At 39.0% G+C, this 12,357-nt stretch overlaps 1 protein-coding gene across 3 annotated transcripts in view; it reads left to right on the top strand.

Annotated features, from left to right (window-relative positions):
• The first annotated feature begins 531 nt into the window (after window positions 1–531).
• casz1 (castor zinc finger 1) overlaps window positions 532–12,357 on the top strand; it is a 203,129-nt gene continuing 191,303 nt past the window's right edge. For 2 of the 3 annotated variants that reach the window (XM_083569692.1, XM_083569700.1), the window contains exon 1: window positions 3,717–3,847. The gene's annotated coding sequence lies outside the window, so the exon portion shown is untranslated. Of the gene's footprint in view, window positions 1,684–3,716; window positions 3,848–12,357 lie in introns of those variants that run through there. The other variant, XM_083569696.1, reaches the window with a different exon arrangement.

Raw genomic sequence — 12,357 nt, 5'->3', positions numbered from 1 at the left:
TACTATACTATACTATACTATACTATACTATACTATACTATACTATACTATACTATACTATACTATACTAGAGTATGTTGGGTTATATACACTGTACTATACTATACTATTCTATACTATACTATACTAGAGTGTGTTGGGTTATATACACTATACTATACTATACTATACTATACTATACTATACTATACTATACTATACTATAGTATGTTGGGTTATATACACTGTACTACACTATACTACACTATACTATACTATACTATACTATACTATACTATACTATACTATACTATACTATACTATACTATACTAGAGTGTGTTGGGTTATATACACTATACTATACTATACTATACTATACTATACTATACTATACTATACTATACTATACAATACTAGTGTGTTGGGTTATATACACTGTACTACACTATACTACACTATACTATACTATACTATACTACAGTGTGTTGGGTTATATACACTATACTATACTATACTATACTATACTATACTATACTATAATATACTATAGTGTGCTTATTTTTTTTTTACAGTTGATTTATAGTGAACTATGGGAATTACTAAAAATGTATATAGTTGCATAATGAGAACAGCACTACCAATTATCTGGCACCAATATAATGTAGCATACAACATGGGGGCATACAATTACAATTTGGTGCTGTCTTCCTCTAAACATTTGCATGTCATGATGATTGTACAAAGAAGAAGTAAAAATATACATGGGGTGCTGTTATTAGAAAAAAATTAACACTGGCCAACGATGGTCGGCAATCAACTAATAAATTATCAAGTCTTTGTGAATGAGAAGTTCACATAGAAACAATACCGTATTTAGACAAAACGCATTAATATTTAATTTAAATATGTAAATATATAATTATAGCTTCATGCTAGAGCCACCCAAACCATGCTGTTCAGTGAAAATATAAAATTTCTGACCATTTAGATCTTGGCATTCACTAATGCTGTGGTATAAGTTATGGTATAAGCTAGGGTATAATTTAGGGATAATTTACTACTGCACTTACACGACTTTAATGCACGATGTAGAGGCAAAAAACAACCTGATGCAACGTGGAATTAAAATGATGTAATGTACTGTATTAGACTGATTGTCTGTAATTGTTTAGTAATTACTTTATATACAGGTAATTTGATTTCAAGTTCTCAATCGAGTATACAGACAGACCATGGTATAAAGAAAATGAATCAACATCTACTGAAGTTCAGCAGCATTGTGCCATGTAATAGTAATCGGTAAACCATCCATAAAAACAGAGCATTGAGTGCAGGCATTCTTAAAGCTGTCTCAGAGGCCGTTAGTTGCACTGAGGTTTGGGACACACCCTTGTACCATGTGTAGGTTAAGGCCCCGGGTCAGTGCACATGAATCCGTTCCGGCTTTTCTGCCTCGCAGGCGCGCGCTGTGAAATTCAATTAATGACTCCGCTTCCCAGTTCTCTATCCAGGGCACATCTTCCTGCCCACTCGCCCTTCTGCTAGAAATAGGAAAATGCTATAATAACACAACACAAGAAAAAAAAAAAAGAGGCAACTTTGATCACGCATGCTCCCTTGGCGTCCACCTTTTTTTTTTTCCTCCCCACATTTCTCCCTAAGTTGGAAAGTCAACGAAAGCGCGAGTGAAGTCTTGTCCACAGGTAAGACTTTTATTTCCGACCATCGACTAACTGTTCTGATTACTTCTTCTTCTTCATCTTCTTCTTCTTCTCCTCCTTTTTTCTTTTTGCTAAAAAACGTGGTCGAGATCTATAAACTTTAATATTACCAGGTGATCACATGCTTTAATGCAAGAGATGTAGATTGTTCTTTAGTTATTATTGCGCTTAAGTGTTTATGCACGATCACACGGAGACCGGCTCTCATTATACTATAAGTCTCTCTCTCTCGCACGCACGCGCGCACACACAGAAGTCACTTTGAACCTGTCGGCTTTTGGGAGCTGGAAGTTAATTCCATGCACGCAGTGAAATCCCTGTTTCTCCTGATGATCTTATAGACTATGATCTGCATGCATTGCTGAGCTTGCATTGTTAACTGCATGCATTAGTATTGTTTGTATCGTTTTTTTACTTTATGCATAAAGAGTGAGCATTTGCCAAACTAAGTTCTGCATGACTGCGCGCTCTTAAAGCACGTGCCTGGTCCAACTTGTGCATTGCATCACATACTGACACTTTTCGGTTTTGCGTTTATATTAGTTATATTGGGGCGTGCGTTTATTTTCTATTTGAAAAATAATATAAATGGAAGCAGCGAACTTGAACGGAACAGCAGGTGATGCAGCGCGAAATGAAAGTGAGTGCACGGGAAAAGAAGAAAGAAGTTTCGCATGCAATAAAAAAAGAAAAAAAAAAGAACAGTAAAATATAAGGAAAAGCTTGCAAATGCGCATTAAACACAACCGCTTTAGAAATAATGGTGTCTTATAACGCAGGAGCTGAACGTTGCAGGTTTCAGTGTTCGCGCGAGACGGAGTTGACGCTCAGCGCGCGCTGGAGGAAAAGCGCTGAAAGTGTGCGGATCTCCCGGCGCGCGCTGACAGCTGCGGACTCGTGACACTTGGCGGCACTTGTTTAAGGATAAATTCGTGTGTATTCTCGACATACGACTGGAGCGAGCTTTAGCGAACTGCATGTACCTTATACATCAAAATCGCACTTTTTTTTCTCTAAGTTTACATTCTGTTCCGGTCTAGTATGTCATGTTTGCGCGTGCAGGCGGATACTGAGCGTCTCAAATCGCGCGCACGGCTACACACACTCACAAACACACAAACACACACACAGTGTCTAAATAGCCTAGTACTCCAGCTTAGGTTACTAAAGTTAGCTCGCTAGGCTGTTTTCTCACACACACACACACACACACACACACACACACACACACACACACACACACTTTAGTACAGTAGTGGGATGAAATCTAATTTCTTATCATCAGAAATAGCCTGCTTCTAATGTTCAGCTTTAACACTTCATATATGAAGAGCAGTGGCTCCTATGCTGATGAAAGAATTGACTGATATGACACACACACACACACACACACACACACACACACACACACACACACACACACACACACACACACACACACACACAAACACACACACACACAAACACACACACATATAATTTATTAAATAACTGAAAGTATCTATCTATCTATCTATCTATCTATCTATCTATCTATCTATCTGTCTATCTGTCTGTCTGTCTGTCTGTCTGTCTGTCTGTCTGTCTGTCTGTCTGTGTCTGTCTATCTATCTATCTATCTATCTATCTATCTATCTATCTATCTATCTATCTATCTATCTATCTATCTATCTATCTATCTATCTATCTATCTATCTTTTCACAAAATACATTACATGTATTATTTGCTGCTTTGTTCATTCTTTAAACCTTTATATAACCCTTTAACTACATAACTAATATTCATACCACAAGCGCTTGCTAAATATGAGCAATCTATATGTTTTTTTGTGGTCAAAATGGGCCACAAGTTAAAGACAACCAAGAGTCAGAAAAGATCACGGGCTCTTTAAACCCTGGGGTGTGCTTATTCTCTCCGGATCTTTCTTCTTTGCTAATTATTGTGTTGTTTTCAGAGCAAATATGTCATATCCATGGTGACCAGGCAGGTTTATTGTCTTTCTCATGCAATGGCTCACATAAGTAATTAATTACTCTCTCTCTCTCTCTCTCTCTCTCTCTCTCTCTCTCTCTCTGTGCTTTCAGTAAACCAATCATTCGGGGAAAGCCATCTCATATTTAAAATGCCTGTGGTATCAAGGTGAAGGTAAAGACAAATCATATTTTCAATCATGTATAAATTGTTCTTTTTTTAATGGATTTCTTCTGAATGTCTTTTGTGCTTTATAAGCAATATGCCTAATTTTATTTGTTTGTAAATGAAACAGAGACGCAGCACGATGCGTGTTTGTGCTTGTGCACTGCTGTCATGCGTCTGGGGCTCTGCGATCCTTTCCCACTGTCATAAAGCATGAATTCTACATGGGCATTACGACCAAAACACGTGTTTGGACAGAATTCAGGTCTATTAGTGAAATTCCGCCACTGAGCAAGTCAGTGTTGCCTTTCTCTGGGTGATTATCGACAGGCAGTATGTAACAGTTGATTAGTGTGTGGCATTCGTACAGCAGTGGTGGCAGTGTGTGGCTGTGGAATGTAGCGGTATGTGGCTCGTGTCTGAAGGTGTGCTTCCATCTGGACAGCCAGCCATCTCACACTGGCCCGAGCACTTGTACAGGTGCTCAGCTGTCTCCGTGTTGATGAAGCACTGTCATGCCCATCTGTCACTTATTTTCTTCCTGTGACACTTCCTCCTGCCTTCCTCCTCTCCCTCCCTTTGTACCTGAATCAGGAGGATGCAGGGCCTTGCTGTCAATTATGAAATTGAATATAAATGACATCTCAGGGTATCTGGAAGCAAACTGTGAATATATCTCATATAACACAGACATTTTATATATATATATATATATATATATATATATATATATATATATATATATATATATATATATATATATATATACATACATACATATATATATAGATATAGATAGATAGATAGATAGATAGATAGATAGATAGATAGATAGATAGATAGATAGATAGATAGATAGATAGATAGATAGATAGATAGATAGATATTTATTTATTTATTTATTTATTTATTTATTTATTTATTTATTTATTTATTTATTCTATTCTATTCTATTCTATTCTATATATATTTGGAATAAACACACAAACGATAAAACCATGCCATTCATTTTAACAGATGGAATTGCCAGTTCTTGAAATGGTTAATTTCTTTTTTTTTTTCTTTTTTAGATAGTACAGGAATAGACATTGTTAGATAGTACAGGAATCCAACACAAGAACCTGACAGTATTATACAGCAGATAATACTGTAAGAATGTCTGACATCTCAGGTATCGTGTCCAGTTTTATGAAATCTGTATCGAGTCCCAGATTAAATAACACCTTTGTTGCTTGTCAGTATAGATTATATACATCCTTTTCCGCTCTGGCAGTCGACTTTTACGGCTTAGGGGATGTTTAGTTTTTTGTTTTGTTTTTTTGTCCTTTTTATCTGACCTTCGGCCGTTGCGCCGCACATATACGCTCATAATTTCGCACTATACCTGACACAAGTCGAGATGTAGTGTAATTGCTTTTTCATACCTCTACTTTGTAAAACAATGCAATGATTTGGTATCTGTATTCACACCATTGCGGCGTGTGTAAAATCTACTGCTCTTGACGCAGGAGCACGCCGGGGCCTCGTGTTTGTTTAATCATCGTTATTATTTTTATTTTAGTGCAGGGGAAATGTCCTCTTTGCATGCTTGATCAACCAGTGGAGAAATCCAATATAATTGAGGTTCAAGGTGAATTGCGTTCCGAGCGCTTCCCCTTGACCGAAAGCCAGCAACTGGGGGATCTTGAGCAAAATAAACAAATCACAGCGACAACAGTAATATAGGGTTGATTTTGAAGGCATGAAATAAGTATCGATTTAAGCCTTCGCTTCATAGATAAAAATGCCCATTTTGGTAATTTGTCCAAGGCCCTTTCAATACGAGAAAGAGATAGAGTGTGTGTGTGTGAGACAGAGAGAGGGAGGGGGGAGTGGATGGAAGAAGGGAGTGACAGACAGAGAGAGAGAGAGAGAGAGAGAGAGAGAGAGAGAGAGAGAGAGACAGGAGGGGAGGGAGGAAAGGAGAGGAGACCAGGCTAACGAGACAGAGAAAGGGACATGCTGCCCCTTTTCGAGCTCATTATCATTCTTAATAAGTCTTAAGGAAAGAAGGAGCACTGAGTGTAAATGCAAGGTAATCCTAACACTGGCCAAGGTTAGCGGGGACACGGACACATACGCCCATTCTCCTGCGCAGGGAATTTGCAGAAACTCTGGCGTCCGAAATGAAGCGACTCTTTCTGTAAATCTGGAGAGACAGAAAATTAAACACGCTGTAAAATACTGAGCTCGCACTCCGACGGCAAGCTGCTGCCTCAATCGGAAAATATTAGTAAGATGATTTCAAAGCCCCCATCCTCGTAATAGATTCATTTCTTATTTGAACTTATCTTTGTCCCCCTCTTTTTTTTTCCAATATAAAGCATGCACTAGGGAAGGAAATGGGAGGCTGTTTGCGTTAGCAGAGCAGGAGTGAACGGTAAACAGGTACCGGGGCGCACACTTGTTTAGACTGCCAGGTATTTATTACAATTGCGAGAAGATTAAGTGATTGCATGAGGAAAGCTGTGTTTAGCTTACGAGTGAGTTTAGTGAATTATCACGCTGAGGAGGTTGACTAGTTGAGAGGGATTTAGAGCACGTGGACACATATACAGTGACAAATCATTTACAGTGGCACATTTGTATTACTGATATTTGTCTCTTTGTGTTGCGTCCTTTTTTTTTTTTTTTTTTTTTACTCCCCTCTTGAGAAAAGTTGATTTTCCTCTCACAAACACTACATTACTCTCACCACCGTGTCAGGTTACACTTTATGCTGTGTGTTATATTCCTATTTTTTTTAGTCTGTGCATTTTGGAAGCTCGGCTGATTTAGTGTTTTGAGGCGACCCGCGTTTGAGAAGTGTATAGTGATGTAGTGCATACACTCTGCTGCATTTCTAATCAGTCCACAGCTGAATAATACACAATTATGCACCACGGCAAACAAAATGCGCCAATCGAGGCAGAGCTCAGAAAAGGAGCTGCCCTTTGTCTGGTTCATAGTCATGCCATGTCTGTGTCTGTGTGTCACTGTAAAGATGATTTACATCCAAACAGATGTTCAGAGCCTTCAGCACAGGCCATTTGTTCTATTTTTTGCCCTTTCAGAGGTTATAAGTGAAACACCGAACTAACCGCCCGCCACCTCCCTCCACCCTGTGTTTGTGGCGCTGTTATTTTTCCGGCTCTCAGATGGAAAGTGTTGAGGAAGCTTTGGAGATGAGCCTCTGGGACTTGTGCAGGTTAGTAAGATTACATCATGGCAGGCACCTGTAGGAGCATCTTTTCTCCCCCGCCGTATTTCCTGGCTTGGCTCAGGATGGCAACATGCAGCCGTGCCCCCACAGGGGACGAGCCGGGTGGCACAGACCCATCGCCATGGTGATCAGAGCCCAGAACCTGCACAAAGCAGTCCATTGTGACTGGCGTGCGTTGAGGTGAGAGGAACAAAATGTCACAGCAACGGGCTCTTCTTTTTTTCTTTTTGTTGTTTTTGTCTTGAAGGCCCAGTGGGGTTTGTTTAGCCTTTGATTCATCTGTGCCGCGGTCTGCTAAACGAGCTGTGTGTGATATCGCTTAATTGCCTCTTTTAAGTCCTCCGTTTTGGGTTGGCGAGCATGCTCTTGTGCAGGATAAGCAGCGCTCGAAAGCAGGTGGAAGTGTGATGTCGATTTGCATCAGAAGTCAGTTGACAAAATAGAGTGTGTTGGAAAATATTTTTTTAAAGCCACGTTTACAGGGTATTGTACACCAGCTAAAATCTGACATGTGACCATTTTGGAGAGTCTTTGTGGACATTTGTGCTTGTTCAGCCACAAGGGTGTTCGTAAGGTGAAGGAGGTGGTGGCTTAACGCTTAAGGCATTGTCCTTTAGATTCGAAGGTTTTGAGTTCAAATCCCATCCACACCAACCTGCCGCTCATGGGCCCCTTAACACGGGCATCTTCCAAATGCGATAAATGTAATCAGAGGGACAGAGAGGGTCATGTTTTTTCCAACCTGTCATCAATAAAACATTCCCGACAACAAGACTGACACTCGCAGGATATTTTTTTATTCTTTTTGCGCCATCCTGTATAAACTTTACAGACAGTTGTGTGTGAAAATCTCCTTTAGATGAATAGTTTTGGAAATACTTGAACCAGCCCATCTGGTTTTCTTCATTTATGTGAGCAATTAGCTGAAGCTTTTTTACCTGTATCTGCATGATTATTATTCACTGACTGATGTCTAAACCTGCAGGTGTACAGTTGTTCTTAATAAAGTAATGTATGTGAATAAAAGTGATCATTACAGAGTAATATGAATTCTTAAAACATAAAAAATACAATATTGTTTTAATATTTATACATACGGAGACAGTTAGGATGTAAAAAAAAAAAAAGCCGATAACCAGAGCCATTGGTCTTTTTACAGTTAAATAACTCAAAGATAAACATAAAGAAAATAAAGCCAAACCAAATAGACAAAATGTTTTAGTTCTTTAGAATGTTTTTACTTTTAAATCTGTTACTTATTCCAAGTGCACTTGTGCTCCACTAGGGGCAGTAAGTGGACTATGTTCTGCCGATGAGAACCCGTTCTGTGAGACTGTGATTTTAGAGAGAAGTCCTGAAAACTAGAATTCAATCCCATGTTTCTGGTTAGCGCTTTACTCTCAGTAAATCGCACTTCCTGTGAGAATGTTCAAACATTTTTCCTGAGCAGCTGTCAGACTTCTGAGACTGTGCTGTAAAGTAGAGTATTCCCTCCTATCAGTCTGTTGTGTATCACAGGCTGCGTGGTGTTGCGCTGAGTGTTTATTTTATGGTAATTGATGCCGGTGTGGTAGGTGACATACGGTGGGGTGTGACAGGCAGGGCGTGAGGGCCGCGGCCACGGCGCAGGTCAGGGAAAGGGGCTGCTCTTCCCCTGAACCTGTAGGAGCAGGCAGGCCGCTGTGGCTGACAGGCTCAGTGTTGAGTTTGGCCTCCAGTGCAGCGAAGGGGCCAAGCGCTCGGACTCACAGTGCAGCCGAGCCATCACGCTTTCTCTCTCTCTCTCTCTCTCTCTCTCTCTCTCTCTCTCTCTCTCTCTCTCTCTCTCTCTCTCTCTCTCTCTCTCTACTCTCTCTCTCTCTCTCTCTCCACACACTCTTACACACACACACACACAAACACACACACACACACACACTGCCAATTACTACTACTATTACAGCTACTCTTGCTTTCTACACACACACACACACACACACACACACACACACACACACACACACACACACACACACACACACACACACAGCATGAGCCTGACACTCATTACAGTATTCTGACTTTTCTAATTTATATTCTTTCTTTCTTTCTTTCTTTCTTTCTTTCTTTCTTTCTTTCTTTCTTTCTTTCTTTCTTTCTTTCTTTCTTTCTTTCTTTCTTTCTTTCTTTCTTTCTTTCTTTCTTTCTTTCTTTCTTTCTTTCTTTCTTTGCTTCCTGGGCATCTCACCTTTTCTCCTATTTTTTTTATAATTTTTTTTTAACAGAATTCTCTTCTCTTCTCTTCTCTTCTCTTCTCTTCTCTTCTCTTCTCTTCTCTTCTCTTCTCTTCTCTTCTCTTCTCTTCTCTTCTCTTCCCACATACTACATTTGGTTATTAATTCATTTGGATTTTAACACACTCCTTAACATTTCATTTTAACGCATTAAAATAATCAATGCTAATATTAAATTGTTTATTGTGTTTTTAATGCCCAAGAACGGACTAAAAATGGCCCAGGAACAATTTTACACCTTCACCCTTATTAAAATGCCATGGTTTATGAATATGCATTTATCTACATGAATATGCAAATCAGAAACACCTCCATGTTCTGGTGTTGCGGTATGAAACTTTTATGAAAACCTCATGTTAGTCACAGACAGACTGAGACTTATTTTCACTGACATTAACAATAACCAAACAGCCATATGTTTGATTTCAGGTTTACTTTAAAGGCCCTTTAAAGGCACTCAGTACTACACTCATGTCTTTATGGTTCTTTGGATAGTTAATGACCCAAGCTTTCTGTTTTATGAAAAAGAAACCATCTAAGTCTTTAGGGGTTTTTCCAGGAAAGACACACCGAAGTACACGCTAGGATGCTGGATGAAAAGCTTTTTTTTTCTAATAGAGCAGTAGAGTTAGACGCATGGATGCTCTGTTGTGTTCCCTCTGGACACTGCATTTGTTTAGTCCCCTTCAAAGAAGACCACTGCCTCTGCATAGCCTTTCCCAATCAGCATTCTGCGCTAATTCCACTTCAGAATTCCACTTGGCACACTGAGTAAATAAAATTTTCAGCATTTGTTAGAATCCAGTCTGCCAGAAGGGATTCCTCTCTTCTCCTATAATAATTAGCAAATTGATTAGGAGAACTTCAGCACACCTCCTCAGCTCTTATGTCCTCGTTCTAGGACAATATTGCTGTGCCTTGGGACGACATAAATATTTTAAGGGGAAATCCTGGGCGAATCTCATTAATGGCTGTGGGACGTTGTGGCCGTCCCCTTACTGTAGTACGAGCCAATTTTCTAAACTGTGATTAAAGAAGTTTTGGATTATTTAAAACATGTAAAGTCCTCTGGGTTTGCCATGCCACTAAGGACCTTTCTGTGCCTCCGGCTTGGTTTTCTTTTCTTTCTTTAGTTCTTTTTAATTTTTTAAAAATAATTTCCTCCACTTTTTTTTTTGTTAGCCCCCTTCAGATCGATTTATAACTCACAAGAGCAAAAGGGCTTTGAAAGCGCTGGTCATTTTGGGATGCATCATGCAAAACATGACAAAGATCTCTCTTTTATGTCAAAATGCTAATTAAATTTTTAGCCCCACCCCGGCACTGCAGCGGCACAGACTTGGTAGCAATTTGGCAGCTAATCAAATTGCATTTTAAATGGAGCCGTTTAAAGACGACTGCAGACTGTTCTCAGGAAGACACACTGGTGCAAATTAAGTCAGAATACGGCACTGTTTTTGTTTTTTTTCTCAGAGAGGAACAATAAAACACAATCTGCATCTCGACTGTCTTGCGGGCTTAAGTAAACGTCAACTTACAGTATTTGATTTGCTGTTTTAATTAGTTAAAAGGAACACAGGTATACAATCAGGCATGTGTTTGCGTTAAGAGGCAAGAAAACATTTTTTTTTTTGTTTTTAATTATACCGCCTCTGTTGTGCTTGTGTGCATGTCCTTGCAATTTAACTAACTGAAGAAAAATATGCACAAGCAGAAAGCTCATAGATCGGCAAAAAAACGAGGTGGCAATGCTGAAATATTCTTCAGACCTAATTTGAGATTAAAATCTTCTTGAAATGGAAATCTCACCCTAAAAATCTTGTCAACAAAGTGCATTCAGTTGCCGAAAAGGCAAAAAAATCGAAGCTGTCCTTACACATTTGATATACATCATTAAGTTCCTTGTAGCCAATCAAATTGCCCATTCACCCGGCATACCAGAACATATTAGTGACGTCTCGTTAGCAGAAAACAGATAACTGAGGGAAAAAATGAGAGAGCAGCCCTGGAGCTGTTTGTCATGCAGAATGTCTAGGAGGGGAAATTCTCCTCAAATGAAATGAGACGTTTGTTTTCAGGCCTGTTTCACCTCTCTCTGGCATGGAATGGCTGCAGGCTCTTTCTCTGTCTCTTCTTAGTAAATGTTTGCCATCACACTTCCTCTAAATCACTGAAACAAAGAGTATTGACAAATAATCAAAAATAACCCCTGAGATATACTGCTTTTGCTGAAGTAACGCTCTCTTCTCTCTCTCTAACTTCTCTCTAACGTCTTTGATAGTATTGTGAAACCCTGAACTGTGTGTAGCAGCATTAGGATGTTGTACTGGGAGGGCATATAAAGCACTGTGATTGCTTTGGTAAATTCTGTGTCTGTAAAGGGGTTGGTGAGATGAGGCTTGATGCATAACACAGCTACTGTCACTCTGGTCGATCATTTTTCAATAAAAGCATGTCCCAGTTTGTCAACATTTGCCAATTCTTTTCATTTGATTAATAAATCATTTCATCATGTGCATCAGGTTTGATTTGATTTGATTTGCTTGTTATGTACAAAAGACCCCAAAAAGTGCAAAAAAATTCTTCTGAAGATTTACCCATGCTAGAAAACTGTTACAAAGCACTGACACTTGAGACCACTTGCATGAATATGACATCAACATTTTCTTACGTTAAAAAATTCACCATATTTTTGATATGATTTTGCTGAACAGGACATTTGTCAAATCTGTACTTCTTCTGTTATTCTTGGATGACGTGGAGAATCTGCAATACAAACAGCTGTTACTATAGAAACGATAGCATATTAGAATGAGTCTATTCAATAATAATAATTAAAAACAGGAAAAGAATTAGAATCAGAACTATGATCAGAGCTTATTTTCCAGAAAGGTATTCAACACCTTCTAACTGATAGTGGCGGTATACTTCTTTTTTTCCTAAATATATTTTTTAAGTGTTCACACCATTGTTTTCGTGAGAATACAGTTATCTTGGGTGATTCA

This window comes from Silurus aristotelis, assembly GCF_946808225.1.
Source record: "Silurus aristotelis genome assembly, chromosome: 19".
Lineage (NCBI taxonomy): Eukaryota > Metazoa > Chordata > Actinopteri > Siluriformes > Siluridae > Silurus > Silurus aristotelis.
This window is presented reverse-complemented; position numbering and strand designations above follow the sequence as displayed.